General features: G+C 44.7%; 1 long non-coding RNA gene across 2 annotated transcripts; it reads right to left on the reverse strand.

The window, feature by feature from the left end:
* Positions 1-1,079: 1,079 nt before the first annotated feature.
* Positions 1,080-8,802, reverse strand: LOC146184777 (uncharacterized). 2 transcript variants are annotated; one of them, XR_014708919.1, is made up of 3 exons: positions 8,455-8,802; positions 5,304-5,482; positions 1,080-1,310 (listed from the first exon to the last, which is right to left on the reverse strand). It is a non-coding gene; the product is annotated as an uncharacterized LOC146184777 (long non-coding RNA). The 2 variants fall into 2 exon arrangements; XR_014708918.1 differs by having other exon boundaries at positions 8,336-8,801.
* Positions 8,803-12,485: the final 3,683 nt, after the last annotated feature.

Raw genomic sequence — 12,485 nt, forward strand, 5'->3', positions numbered from 1 at the left:
AAAAGAGGCTAATAAATGACGCAGCTGGTGATACTCAATTGCAGTGGCTGACAAACGAATTCACTTGCTTATAAAGCACCCAAGAAACTTCTAAAGCATTAAAGGGAACTTTCACTGAGGAAATGTTTCAAGGAATTCTGTTCATCACGAGTCTACTGTACAAGTTTTAGAATACCTCCTGGGGAATGGTGTCTGCTCCGCCCTCACCAGGAAACTCAATAGCGACCCCATTGAGGCTCTCTTAGGGAAAGTAAGGCTAATGTGCGGAAAGAACGAGATGCTAGACGCAAGGGCCGTAACAGCGGCACTTGACCACGTTGTCAAGACGGAAGTTTCATCTTGGAGCAAAATCAAGGCAGCTTTCGTCGATGCCGAAGAAATCATTTCTGCTTGGCCGCAATCAGTAACCGAATAAATGAAGGAATTGTGGCGGCATCTCCTGTCATCCCATTACCCACTGTCACATATTCAGGTTTAGCTTACGTCGATGAATACATTGATAAGTTAATCGGTGACTTCGGGTGTGACGCTTGCACTATCTTGAAACTAGCTAAAGAAGCAGCCTCATGTACACTCTTCTATGAGGACAAGAATTATAGTCAACACCGCTTGTCCTTCGTTGAAGGACAAGGGGTGTTGACTATATTTTATTCCTCGTACATGATAAATCTTAGACGCTGATTATGGCATCTTTGTATAAACCAAAGGAGTGAAATGTCAGGACCTGCCGGTTGCATCTGACGCGGGCTGGACAAAGAGCAAGTGCGTTTCCTTTGTGCATGAACGGCGGTAGCAGCGGGGCGGTGGCGACCCCACCGAGGTGCGGCGGGAGGTCAAAACAGACCCCACTAGGTGAGGCCGTAAGAGAAGCGCGCTCTCCCTCGAGACCGGACGTGGTACAGCACACTGAATGGCGTGTCGTCTTGTGTACCACATATAGTTACAGTTCATTGGTGAAGAAAATACAGAATGCTGGTCGTGCCCCTATTTTCCCTGATGGCTAAGGAGGCGATGCTGTATTTGGTAACCTGCTAAGTGATATACCGAGCGTGCAAGCTTACAGCTTCTGTGCATCCACGTAGCAGCAGAAATGGCTCACCTACTGAAGCACGCACTGAATAAGCAGCATATAGAAAGTCGAGCTCAGATTCCAGCTTTATTGGAATCATCGGCAACTGAGATTTTCCTGCGATGTCCTTGCCAGCTGGCCTCAATGAAGAAGCGCCGCAGATGTTGACGGCATGACTGAATTTGTACTTCATCAGGCACATCTGTTTTCGGATGTTTTGCTATGTACTGCATCAGACAATCTGAAAAAAAGAAAACACATGTATCTTTTCAATTCTCCTTCATCAGCCCATGCCATACACAAATAGATCTTGCATATGGCTATGCAAGTGGTAGTACACAAAAATAGCAAAATGAAACATGGCAGTTCCATTTTGACACAGCCCTGTAGCACTGTGCATGTTAGAACAGTGGTTTTCAGCCATTGGACCCCTAGAGATGGGGGGGGGGGTACGTTTCGATAGCAGGTCACACAAATTTCAGTCAAGGCTATACTTAGCCTCTAAAAGGCATGCACTTGATAAGCCACACCATGGCCTGCAGAGGAGATGGGGGAGAGCCAACATGCTGGCACCGGTGTGCATGCTGCTGAAAGAATTTGGCTCCTCGCAGCACTGCGCAGCTCGCTTGGTAGATGCTTTGCATAGATGCCCAGCCAGCAGTGCAGCCCAAGTTTCGAGTTTCAAAGATGCCGGCGTCAGCGAACCTGGTAAACTGTAAACACTCTCTCGCTTTCTACCTCTCGAACAAGCTCTTAATTTCTGTAGTCCTGAGTTTATTTCGCTTTGAGAAACTGCATTTTGCTTTCAACCTCCATGCTTAACATTTTAACCCACTGCAAAAAATTATTGATGACCTAGGCAGGAGAAACAGAAAGGTAGGTCTAAAGATCAACACGCAGGAGACAGAAGTAATGTTTACCAGCCTCGGGAAGGAATAGCAGTTTACCAATAGGTAGCGAAGTACTAAAAGCAGCAAGAATATATATACTTAGGACAGGCAGTAACAACAGATCTAGACAACAAAAAATATGATAGGATAGGGTACATTTGGCAAGTACTCGCAGATAATGACTAGAACTGAACCAGGATAATTCGAATTATGGTTCCATCAAACTCGTGGAATATCCCCTTGAAAACTCCACGCAAAAGTATAGGGAAGCTGCGTCGTACATCGAACTCCAATTTCACTGGTCCTTCCCCAAAGACTATCGCACCACCCTCGGCAATTTGATGCGCGACGTTTTTCGAGCCACACGCGGAAGGAATGAGAGAGAACAGTTTGACGACGGCTGATCTAGAGCAGCGCCGCGACCTTTTCCCAAAGACGCGCCTTCAGCCCACCGCCGTGAAGTGTCACTCATGCGGTTAGCACTTTATATTTATATCTAGGCCATAGCAGCCGCTTCTTGATGGATGGAAAAAGCAAGGTGCCCCTGTGCTGTCCGATATCAGTGCACATAAAAGAGCCCCAGGTGGTCGAAATTTCCTGAACCCGTCACTATGGTGTCTCTCATAGCCTTAGCCACTTTGGGACATTAAACCTAAAGAGCCAAACCAAACTTACATCTCGTGATATAACAGGTAGAAAATGCAGTGAACCATATTTTTTGCATAAGTATGTTTAATTGCTTAACTATTGTATTGGTCATAACTGAAGGCCAAAGGGTTGCTGAAATATAGTCACAAAACAGTTCACTTCTGCCTCTTTATTTGGTATTGTTCATTTCAAACATGCATTCCATGTTTGTTTTAATTCAACAGAACTTTCTATGTGCTTTTGTATACCATAGCTGAACAGTTTGCACACACGGACAAGACAGGCAGCAGACATTAGGTGCCGCCCCTTTGTCAATGCAAGGTGTGGCATTACAACTGAGGCTGCTTCAGACCAAGTGGATCACCACCACTAGTCACATTAGACTATTGCAGCAGACACTCAAAATTATGCAAAGTTAAGGCTGGTGCACAGCCTACAAAATTCCATATCATGCACTAGGCAGAAGCTGATGTTCAAAAATGCTGCATAGGGTCAAAAGAAGGTGTACAATAACTTAGCCTGAAAGTGGTGCAGCACTCTATGTCAGAAACATCTTCACCTCAATCCACAATTTATTGTTGCTTGACAGAGTGAACATCTTTTTTTATAGTATATGGCTACGCAAGCTAAAGTAAGTAGGCCGGTTGGTTTATAAAAGAGCTGTGAAGAAGGGTCTAGGGCAAGTTGGAGTTTGCAAGCTGAGCCAATATTTTGACAAGAGAACTTCTCATCTGGGCAGTTCAATCATTACTGCAGGGTTTAAATGCACCTTTGCTTCTGTACAAAAGCCAGGTAGGGAAGAGGGAGGGCTAGAAAGAACTCTGAAAATCAAGTACCACCAGAATGTCATCCTTCTGAAGACCACCAACGAATTCACTGCGCAAAAGGTAGCAGCAGTTACCTCGTTATTCATTCAAGCCAAAACTCATATCATCCAATCTTGCATGATGGCCCCCGTGAATTCGTACCGGGACGTAATTCACGAAACTGGAAAAGGTCTTTCGGAAACCGAACATTTATAAACTCTTCAGCCGCGGCATGCGACGATCCTTTCCACTTGAATGATGAGAAAGACCAAGTCAGTGCTAATAACGTTTGAAGGCACCCATGTACCTTGACAAATTCTGTTCTGCCATGTCTTGTACAGATGCAAGCTTGAAGCAGGGCTAGGAGTGAAAGAATATTTTCTTGGGTATCAATTTCTATGAGCCTGCAACCTGTGACAAGGTGACCTAAAACGAAAATAAAGAGTGGCAGCAGCAGGATAAGCTACAAGATAACCACCTGAAGCAGGTTGGATTATGACACCTGTTTCTTGAAAGGGTACAGACAGGCATCGTAAAGAGATCTAACAAGATATATGGCCACAGGGGAATACTGAGCTTTCCAGAAGAGGACAATAGAAAAAAAAAAGCAAATCAGAGTAGACTACACCTGCCTAGCGAGACATTATCTGAAGAAAAGGATTCAAGTGGAGCCAAAGCAGTGGTGACAAGGAAACGTGTTTAGAAAAACACTTGCAGCTTTGCTGTTGTCTGAAGAAGGGGGGGGGGGTAGTGGATTTTACACATGCTGAGAATAAACTGTACAATTAATGCTTTATGGGAGTGTTGTCCCTACTAGCTATAGTGCAGAGGGAATGTATGTAAGGAATTCTAATTTTCATTTCGGGATATTTGCACTACAGTAATCCCTCGTTATAACGATATCGTTTTATTCGAAATATCTTTCGGTCCCGACACAAACGCATTTATTTTAAGCCGCATTACTAGAAGTGCACGAAGAGCTTGACACGCTTACAGCGAAGTGGCGAGCGGAGGCATCGCCGAGCGGCAGCGATGCTTTTGCGCATACAGGCGCAACAGCATGAGGCAACAATCCCTGGAGATGTGTCATGCAATGGCAATGCCAGTGCCTGTCGTTGCTGGTGGCGCACACCGCACGGAACGATGGTACTCTGGACTGCGCTACTACACTGCGATGCCGACTTCCATTGCAAGCAGTGACTTTCTCTTTCTCCTTTCGAAAATTAACAATATCTAGCCACACTATCTTTTTGTTTCCTTTACTACCCTACCAAGCATTTAGTGAATTGTCTCAATGCACTCATATGCACGCATCAGACGAAGGGAGCATCTGCAGGTCCTTCGCTCAAACCGGACTACGAAAACAACCTCCCCCCCCCCCAAAAAAAAAAGTCAGAAGTTGAGTGCCCCTTAAACCTGCTTTAAATGCTGAGTCATTATCTACCTTGAATTATACCTTTTTCTGCTACTGCCACTTTTTATTTTCGTTTTCAGGTCACAGGGTTCACCGGTTCCAGGCTCATAAATTCATACCCCGACGAAACATTCTTTCACTCCTTACCCTGCTTCTTTCTTCTCCCTCCCTAGCTTTCGTTCTTCTGAGGCAAAAGTGCATTTAAACCCTGCTAGTTATGATGGTGCTACCCAGACAAGGACAAGTCCCCTTGTCACAACACTGGCTCAGCTTGCGAACTGAGGCTTCTCCTCTACCCTTCTTCAGTGCTGTTTCATACTCTGAAGCCATCTTTCTCAAATTCAGCCTTGCTTGGTTCATGGGGTTTAAAGCACCAAAGTAGCTCACGCTAAGATGATCTAAGTACTAAGTACATATCCTAAAATACTGAAAATATATTCAGTATAATAGAATTTCTACTGGGAAAGTTCACTTACTTTTGAATATGTCGACTAAAATGGCATGGTGTGCTCCATGGTAGTTGAGCCTGCAATGTAGCAACAGGCTTCCGCAGTTAGGCTCTGGACAGCAGCTCTATCACGCATCCAAGGTGTTCCAGCAATTTCCAGGACCAAATCGGTGTTGAGTGGCACAAGCAGCCCAGCCATAACCACACCTGCAGTTATAAAGGTGGCTCTCAGGCACATTGAAAGAATGATACAGAAAACTTAATAGCTTGAAAATGCCATGCACAGTGGGTTCATAATGTAGCAGCTTATCTATAGGCATAGCTAATAATGTGCACTTACAATGCATAGAGGAAGAACCCGAGATTATTCTGACAGAACAGTGCAGTAACCACAATAATAACACATCCTTTCTTTATGGCCATTCCATGTTGAATGCATCTGGATGCTTGACCCTCTCAATGTTTTTTTTTTATAATTTGCAGCATTTACTACAGTCAAAAGCCATTTCCCTATCTAGGGGTTAAAGATCCTATCATGTGATAGGCTTTTGAATTTTTCTGACTACTGTACGACTGTATTCATGGAAAACTCAGTGGCTATGCAGTGAAGGCTACACAAGAAAGGGAAAGAAATAGGCTTTTGCCCCCATACTGTCGGGACAGCAAAAAACCCACACCATCCTTTCAACCTCCCCTCATCACCCCTCCCCTGAACAACCCACTGTCAGTGGCATGGACACAAAGGCTGGACTCATTCCCTTTCTTGTGTAGCCTTCGCTGTCAAACACAAGAAAGTTGTCAGGGAGTTAAGTGTCCAAAAAAAATAAAAACCTTTAAAATTTCTGAAAAAAAAATGAATATGAGCTGTACTTCTATATTATGCATGAAGAACTTGTCACTACAAAATCATTCATTATCGATTTAGTTCTTTTTTTTTCAGTTCAAGGTGTCATCTTTAAGCTTTTAAAAACAGCTCGAAATATCTGAGTATTATGAAATCTTTAGCCAGAACATTTACTACTCCAGGATGATCTAGATCTGAGGTAGTTGTTTCATGTCAAAGTTGAGGCTATAGCCTAACAGAAAAAGACACAAGGAATACGAAAGTACATGAGGCTGACTAACAACTAATCTTTGTTCAAGGATGCAGAAGAATATGAAAGCAAAAGGAAGAGGGTAAAGAAGTGAAGGGCGTTAACACGAAAAATGCACTCAGTTGTCACAATGAAATAAATGAAGTCAATGCCGCAGGATAAGAGCAGAATATCAAGAAGAAAATGTATGAACATGGGTGCTGTAAAAGGCCAACCTGGAAGAGATTAAATCTAAAACCAATGCGTGAAGAAATGTGGCTAAACACAAGCGACCACAACAAAAAAAGGGGGGGGGGGAGGTTGGGGCGGCTAGAAGCACAAACAAGAAAACCAGCGGCTAGAAGCACAAACAAGAAAACCAACTTAGTCAAACACTAGGGCACTAAAAACTTGTAGGACTGTCCAAGACGTTTCTGCTCTTCTTCAGTAGGTGCCACAGAGGCCATGCTAATAGTCATTAATTGCCACTGCTTACAGCACGTTTTGAGTTACCTGGGTGCTCTTCCTAGCCAAGCAGGTCAGCTCGTGCACCAGTGGGCAGATCCTGTGGGCTTGCAATGGTTGCAGTGCTGAGATCTATGCCCCCCTAAGCGTTTTAATGTGCTCAAAGGTTAATAGTATTGAAAAGGTGCCTAGGTGCGATATGCGTGGTTGTGAAGTGGTGTTGGCTTCAGGTTTCCCATCTAGTGTGGTAAAGTGTACATAAAACAGATTGGTAGGTGCTATAATGAACGAGCAAAGAAGCACGCAAGGTATTCCAACAATGCTTCTAGGGAGGGGGGCATTTGTCTCAACACTGCAAGCATTGGGAGCCCACAACAAGAATGTGCAGTGAATGCAGGCAGCGCTGGAAGCGGTGGCAATTAATGACTACGGGGATCTTCATCAGCACTGTCTTGTGGCACTCGTCAAAACGAAGAAATACCTCGGACAGTTGTACAAGTTTTTAGCACCCTAGTGCTTGACTAAGTTGGCTCTCATTGGTGTCTCCAGCCAACACAGTTCCACCCACCCTTTTGTTATCGCGGCGCTGGTGTTTCAGCCGCGTTTCCTCACATTGGTTTTAGCTTTTAATCTCACGCACGTCATTTTTTTGTGTTAATAATGCCCCACATTCCCTCTCCCTTTCACGTTTATATTCGTCTGCGCCCTGGAATAAGGATGAGTTGTTGGTCAACCTTGTGTCTTGTTGCCTTCCATGTGAGTGTGTTTTTCTGTTAGGCTATAGTTTCACCTTTGATATGTACTATTCGAGAAGAGACTATTTCCCCTCAGTTTCAATAAATAACTTACATGAAAAACACCAAACGTACAAGCATTCTATAGTGTACTGAGTAGTCAGATGAAAATTACACACTAAGAAAATTACATGCGCACACAGAAAACAAGAAGTTTGCTTAGCAATTTGACATGATGTGTGACTGCTCATGCACATTTCAGGTTTAGAATCAGAGCTCATGAAGTCATGAACCTGAGAATAAAGAAGTTTGGCTTCAAAAAGCTGAACTGTAGCCAGCATATGTATTTGTCATTCAACTTTATAAACATCATGAATCCACATTCGCTCCTCCTTTCCTAAACTTTGTTTCAAGCAGGAAAAAAAAAGGGAGCACGAGCAGTCACACACAGCATGTAAGGTTGACTAGATAAGCAAACTGTAACATGATCGGCTGCAGACACGAGCAAAATGCAGTTGCAGCGTTACAGCCTTGTCAAGAGTGCACTCCCTCAGAAAGTCGAAAACAACTTGTATCAAACTGCACTCCAGCTGTCGTCAGCCACCACAAATATGCTGAGGCCTTGTCTCAGCTCCAGTGGCCAACACTTTGCAATGCCTGCGTCAGTTTAGGGCACGCTGTTGAGCATTCGGGTTAAGCATGCTGATGGCCCTAACAAAAGTAACATGAGTATGTCTATATTAATCCTGTAAACATACATGATGCAATTGAGGCTCACAATAACACACCTGTACAAATAACAATGACCCAGCAAAACAGCACTGTCAGGTCAGCTGGCACTGTACCATGTTACAGACTGGAGTAGCGATGTGCCCAGAAATGAAAGTAGCATCCATGCAGTGCAGACCTTGAATGGCCGGAAAGTGCAGCTTCCAGCATGAACCATGCCTGCAGTCTTTGTTACACAAAGATCCAGCTATGAAGCTTGGGAGACGGACTCCATCAGATGCCAAGTTTTAACACCTGCATGAAGATGTATGGTAAAATTGGTGCATTTTTTTGCCTTTATGTCAGATGAAATAAAACTAAACAAGGCAATAGCTGCACCTAAAGGTATATTTCATATGGCAATAAAGTTTTTCTAGTCCTGCAGCAATATCAGTATGGCAGAGAGACAACGTGCTGGGTCGATAAAGAATATTAACCTCAAGCAAGATAGTTAAAAGCATTAGTACTGGCTCCCTACAAGGAAATTCAAATTTCACATTCACAGAGAGGTTATTACAAGACATTTTCAGGCTGCTGCGTGGCGTACTACTAATGTGCCGCATGGCCTTAAACTTGTTTCCCCGCATTAAACTCTGAACTGTGAATTTTTTCTTTTGTATCCCTGTATGTGCCAGAGCACCGAACGAAGGTTGAGAGGAAGCCTCAATTTGCAAGTCGAGCCACAGTTCTATAAAGAGGACTTGTCTTCATTTGGGCAGCTAGACGAAGACAAATCCACTTGTCGAAACGTTGGCTTGGGTTAAGATCTGAGGCTCTCCTTCTACCCCTGTTCAGTGATCTTTTAAACTGTGCAGCCACCCTGTATGTGCCAGGCATTTGTCGAGACCTTACCGCAGTTGCTTAAGTAGTTTTCTACGCTCTAAACGCCACTTTCTTGCGATTAGCAAAATCTAATAGTTTGTTAAATGGAACCAGCACACTACACTAATGTTAGTTTGGCACAGTCTTAAAATAAATTAATCTCCAAAGGTGAACGCATAATTAAATTTTGTGCTATTTGGTTCAGGCCTTTGTCATAATCCTTTTTCTCACCTACCGTTATTTTCTACGTATAATGCCTCGTGTAAACCTGCCCATAGCCCAGAATTCCATGTTTCAGTGTTTGCAAATAAATATATACGTAGTGTAGCAACAAATCATTACCACGAGAATGCACCCGTCAGTTTATAGTACCCAGCCACGTGCCAATGCTAAGGTGCATACTATGAATGAAATTACTACGATTATTAGGATAATTTTTCCAATTATAAACATACGAATTCTGAAATATGTTAGCAGTAAATAAAACACAAAGTTCTGGTAACCGCGGTTACCAAGTGCCAGCTGGTGCCAGCTGCAGTTGTATTGAAAACCTACTGCTTCCATAAAATCATTGCGGAGGAAGCCGACTCACCATTCTTTCAAAATAAAGAAAATGAGTTCACGTCCTCACAAAATATTTCGTCCTAACCTCATATCGAGTCGAATTTAGCACGCTGCGTCTCAGTACGAGCCCTCACAAGCCGCCGAGTGCTCGGAATCGGATAAACAGCGCTACAATGAAAAGCTGTACATTGACGGCGTTGTGTACCTGGACCCATTTGCTGTGCCTGAAACGCATTAGGAAGTCTTACGGACTGACGCGGGCACCCTGCCACACGTGGGGAAGGCAAAATTTGTGCAGTATTTGATTTTTTTTCTCCGAGTCGCTTCACTGCAGAGACCTTCCAGACATACAAGTCCCTGGAAGCATGCAATTATTTTGAATGAGGTGGGTGCGCGGAAGGTCCAACGGACATATATGCTAGTTAACTATTTTTTGTTTATTTCCTATTTACCCGTGGTATCGCCATGGTTCTCATACATGGTTCTGCTCTTTCTGTGCGGTTTCGTCGTCTTCCTTTATAATGTTTCTGTACTTAAGTTGAGGACAACCCAGAGGGCTATGGAACGAAAAATGGTAGGGGTAACATTAAGAGATAGAAAGCGTGCAGAGTGGGTCAGAGAAATAACTCAAGTTACCGACATTCTAGTGGAAATTAAGAAGAAGAAATGGGCATGGGCAGGACATGTAGTGCGAAGAGAGGATAACCGATGTTCGCTTAGGGTAACAAACTGGATTCCAAGAGAAGGAAAACGTAGCAGGGGGCGGCAGAAAGTTAGGTGGGCGGATGAGATTAAGAAGTTGGCAGGGGTCAAGTGGATGCATCTAGCACAGAACCGGGTTAAGTGGAGAAAATATGGGAGAGGCCTTCGCCCTGCAGTGGGTATAATCAGGCTGCTGCTGCTGATGATGATGATGTACGGCGCAGGCCATCCAGCGCGTGCACGGACGTTGGAATATAAAGCCACTCAAATAGTTTGTTTACGACTTGCTCACCACATGCATGTATGCAACTACATATGCATTCATTTTAATTCTTACCGCCCCTACATAGCCATGATCAAAGTTTACAGGACGGGAAGACCTCGTTCCCGTTATTTTGCGTTTTATTCCTCTCAATTTACAAAATGAACCGTTCTCGACGGCATCATTGTGCGTGGCTCATGCGCTTCGCTAGCACTTGGAACGCTTTTTTTTTACTTTCGCCATGCAAAGTCATGTCGGGGCGTGGTAAAATACAAAAAAAAAACCGCTTGGGAGACTCGCCTCCTAGACGTGGGGGTTCGTCTAGACACGTGTCGCACATATTTATTAATAAGTATGCTTTACAGAGATGTTAGGCGCGAAGTGTTGTTGCATACATATATTCGTGGCCTTAAAATAATGCATCAGCTCTTAACAAACGACTGCTTTCGTAGGCGCAAAGTCAGCTTCTTTGAGAACCGTTCCTTACTTGCCCCACTACCGCAGCGCATTTCTAACTCAGATTCTATACCACGAGGGGTTTTAAAAGTAGATATTGCCTCCGAAATTACACATCATACTTTATCACACGCTTCTTCAAAGCTCCGGCCAACGTTTAATGACCGGTCATCACTTCTGGTGCTCTTCTAAACGAGAAAAACGTTGCGGTAAGTTGTGTTTACATGTGTTTCTATGGGTCGCCCTCCCAACTCGCACCCCCATACGTTTCGCGGTGTTTTAAAGATTCTTCGCCTTGGTAATGAGATTTCATACTTTCATGATCTGGTAATTGGGCTGTTCACGGTTGCTCTGCACGGAATAAAGACATCACAAGTGCCTTGTGAAATGACAAAACTGCTTTGAAATCGTTTGTTTCCTCCTATGAAATCAAACTCTACTTTTCTTCACCCCCAGTAAGCCCAGCCTGTCGACAGAAGCGCCACCGCACCGTGCTTACGTCAAAGATCGGTGTTGGTCTATAGAGTCAAGATAGACAAGATCTGGAAAGGCTGGAAAGAGACCCGCAAGTCGCATTTGCAATTGTAAAAATCGGTCAAGTTGTTCGGCTCTCTGGCGCCGAATTACAGAGGCTCACACTCACAATCACACTCACAATCTTCCTATTGGCCAGCGGCAACACGAAGGGAGTGGCCGTCCTTTACATCATCGACGTCTGCTGTTTACGTCATGAACACACTTGAAGTGATGACGTTGGCTACGGGCCAATTGTGAGCGGGGGTTGTGAGCGACGCGAGCCGCTCACAACTTGTTTGTGAGCGCTCACAAAGGGAAAATGGCGGCGATCTATGCGGCGGCCGGCGTTCTCGTGAGACGGTAGCGGCGACGCCCCGACGCGATCATTGGCGAAGGACGGTGTACGAAGACTGTTTGACGTGCCCGGCGAGATGTTTCGACGCATGTTGCTACTCGAGAAGGATATAGTACAGTGACTGTGCGAGCGATGAACTGAGATAGGTGTGTGCGGCCGAGTGCGCTGTCTGTGCGGCGGCAGATAATGTGTGCACTGCGCTTTTTCCGAACTGCTAGTGGCTTCCCAGCCGCTACTGGCAACGAGGCGAACATCGGCCTCGCGCAGCCGACAGTTCGAAAGCGTTTGCGGTGGCGTGCAGCTAGGGCGGCGGAGAAGAAGGGCTTCCTTCGTCACGGCAGCATACCCGGCGTCGTCGGGTTTGTCGACGGCACATCGGTCGTCTACGAGTAGCCTTGTGATGTCCCTGTTTCAGATATGAGATGCCAACATGATTTTGGCCATGAACCTCCCTACCTGGGATCTTGGCATGATGCTTTCTTCTGGCGACACT

The sequence above is a fragment of the Amblyomma maculatum genome, chromosome 7, assembly GCF_055883805.1.
Source record: "Amblyomma maculatum isolate TAMU_Amacu chromosome 7, ASM5588380v1, whole genome shotgun sequence".
NCBI lineage: Eukaryota > Metazoa > Arthropoda > Arachnida > Ixodida > Ixodidae > Amblyomma > Amblyomma maculatum.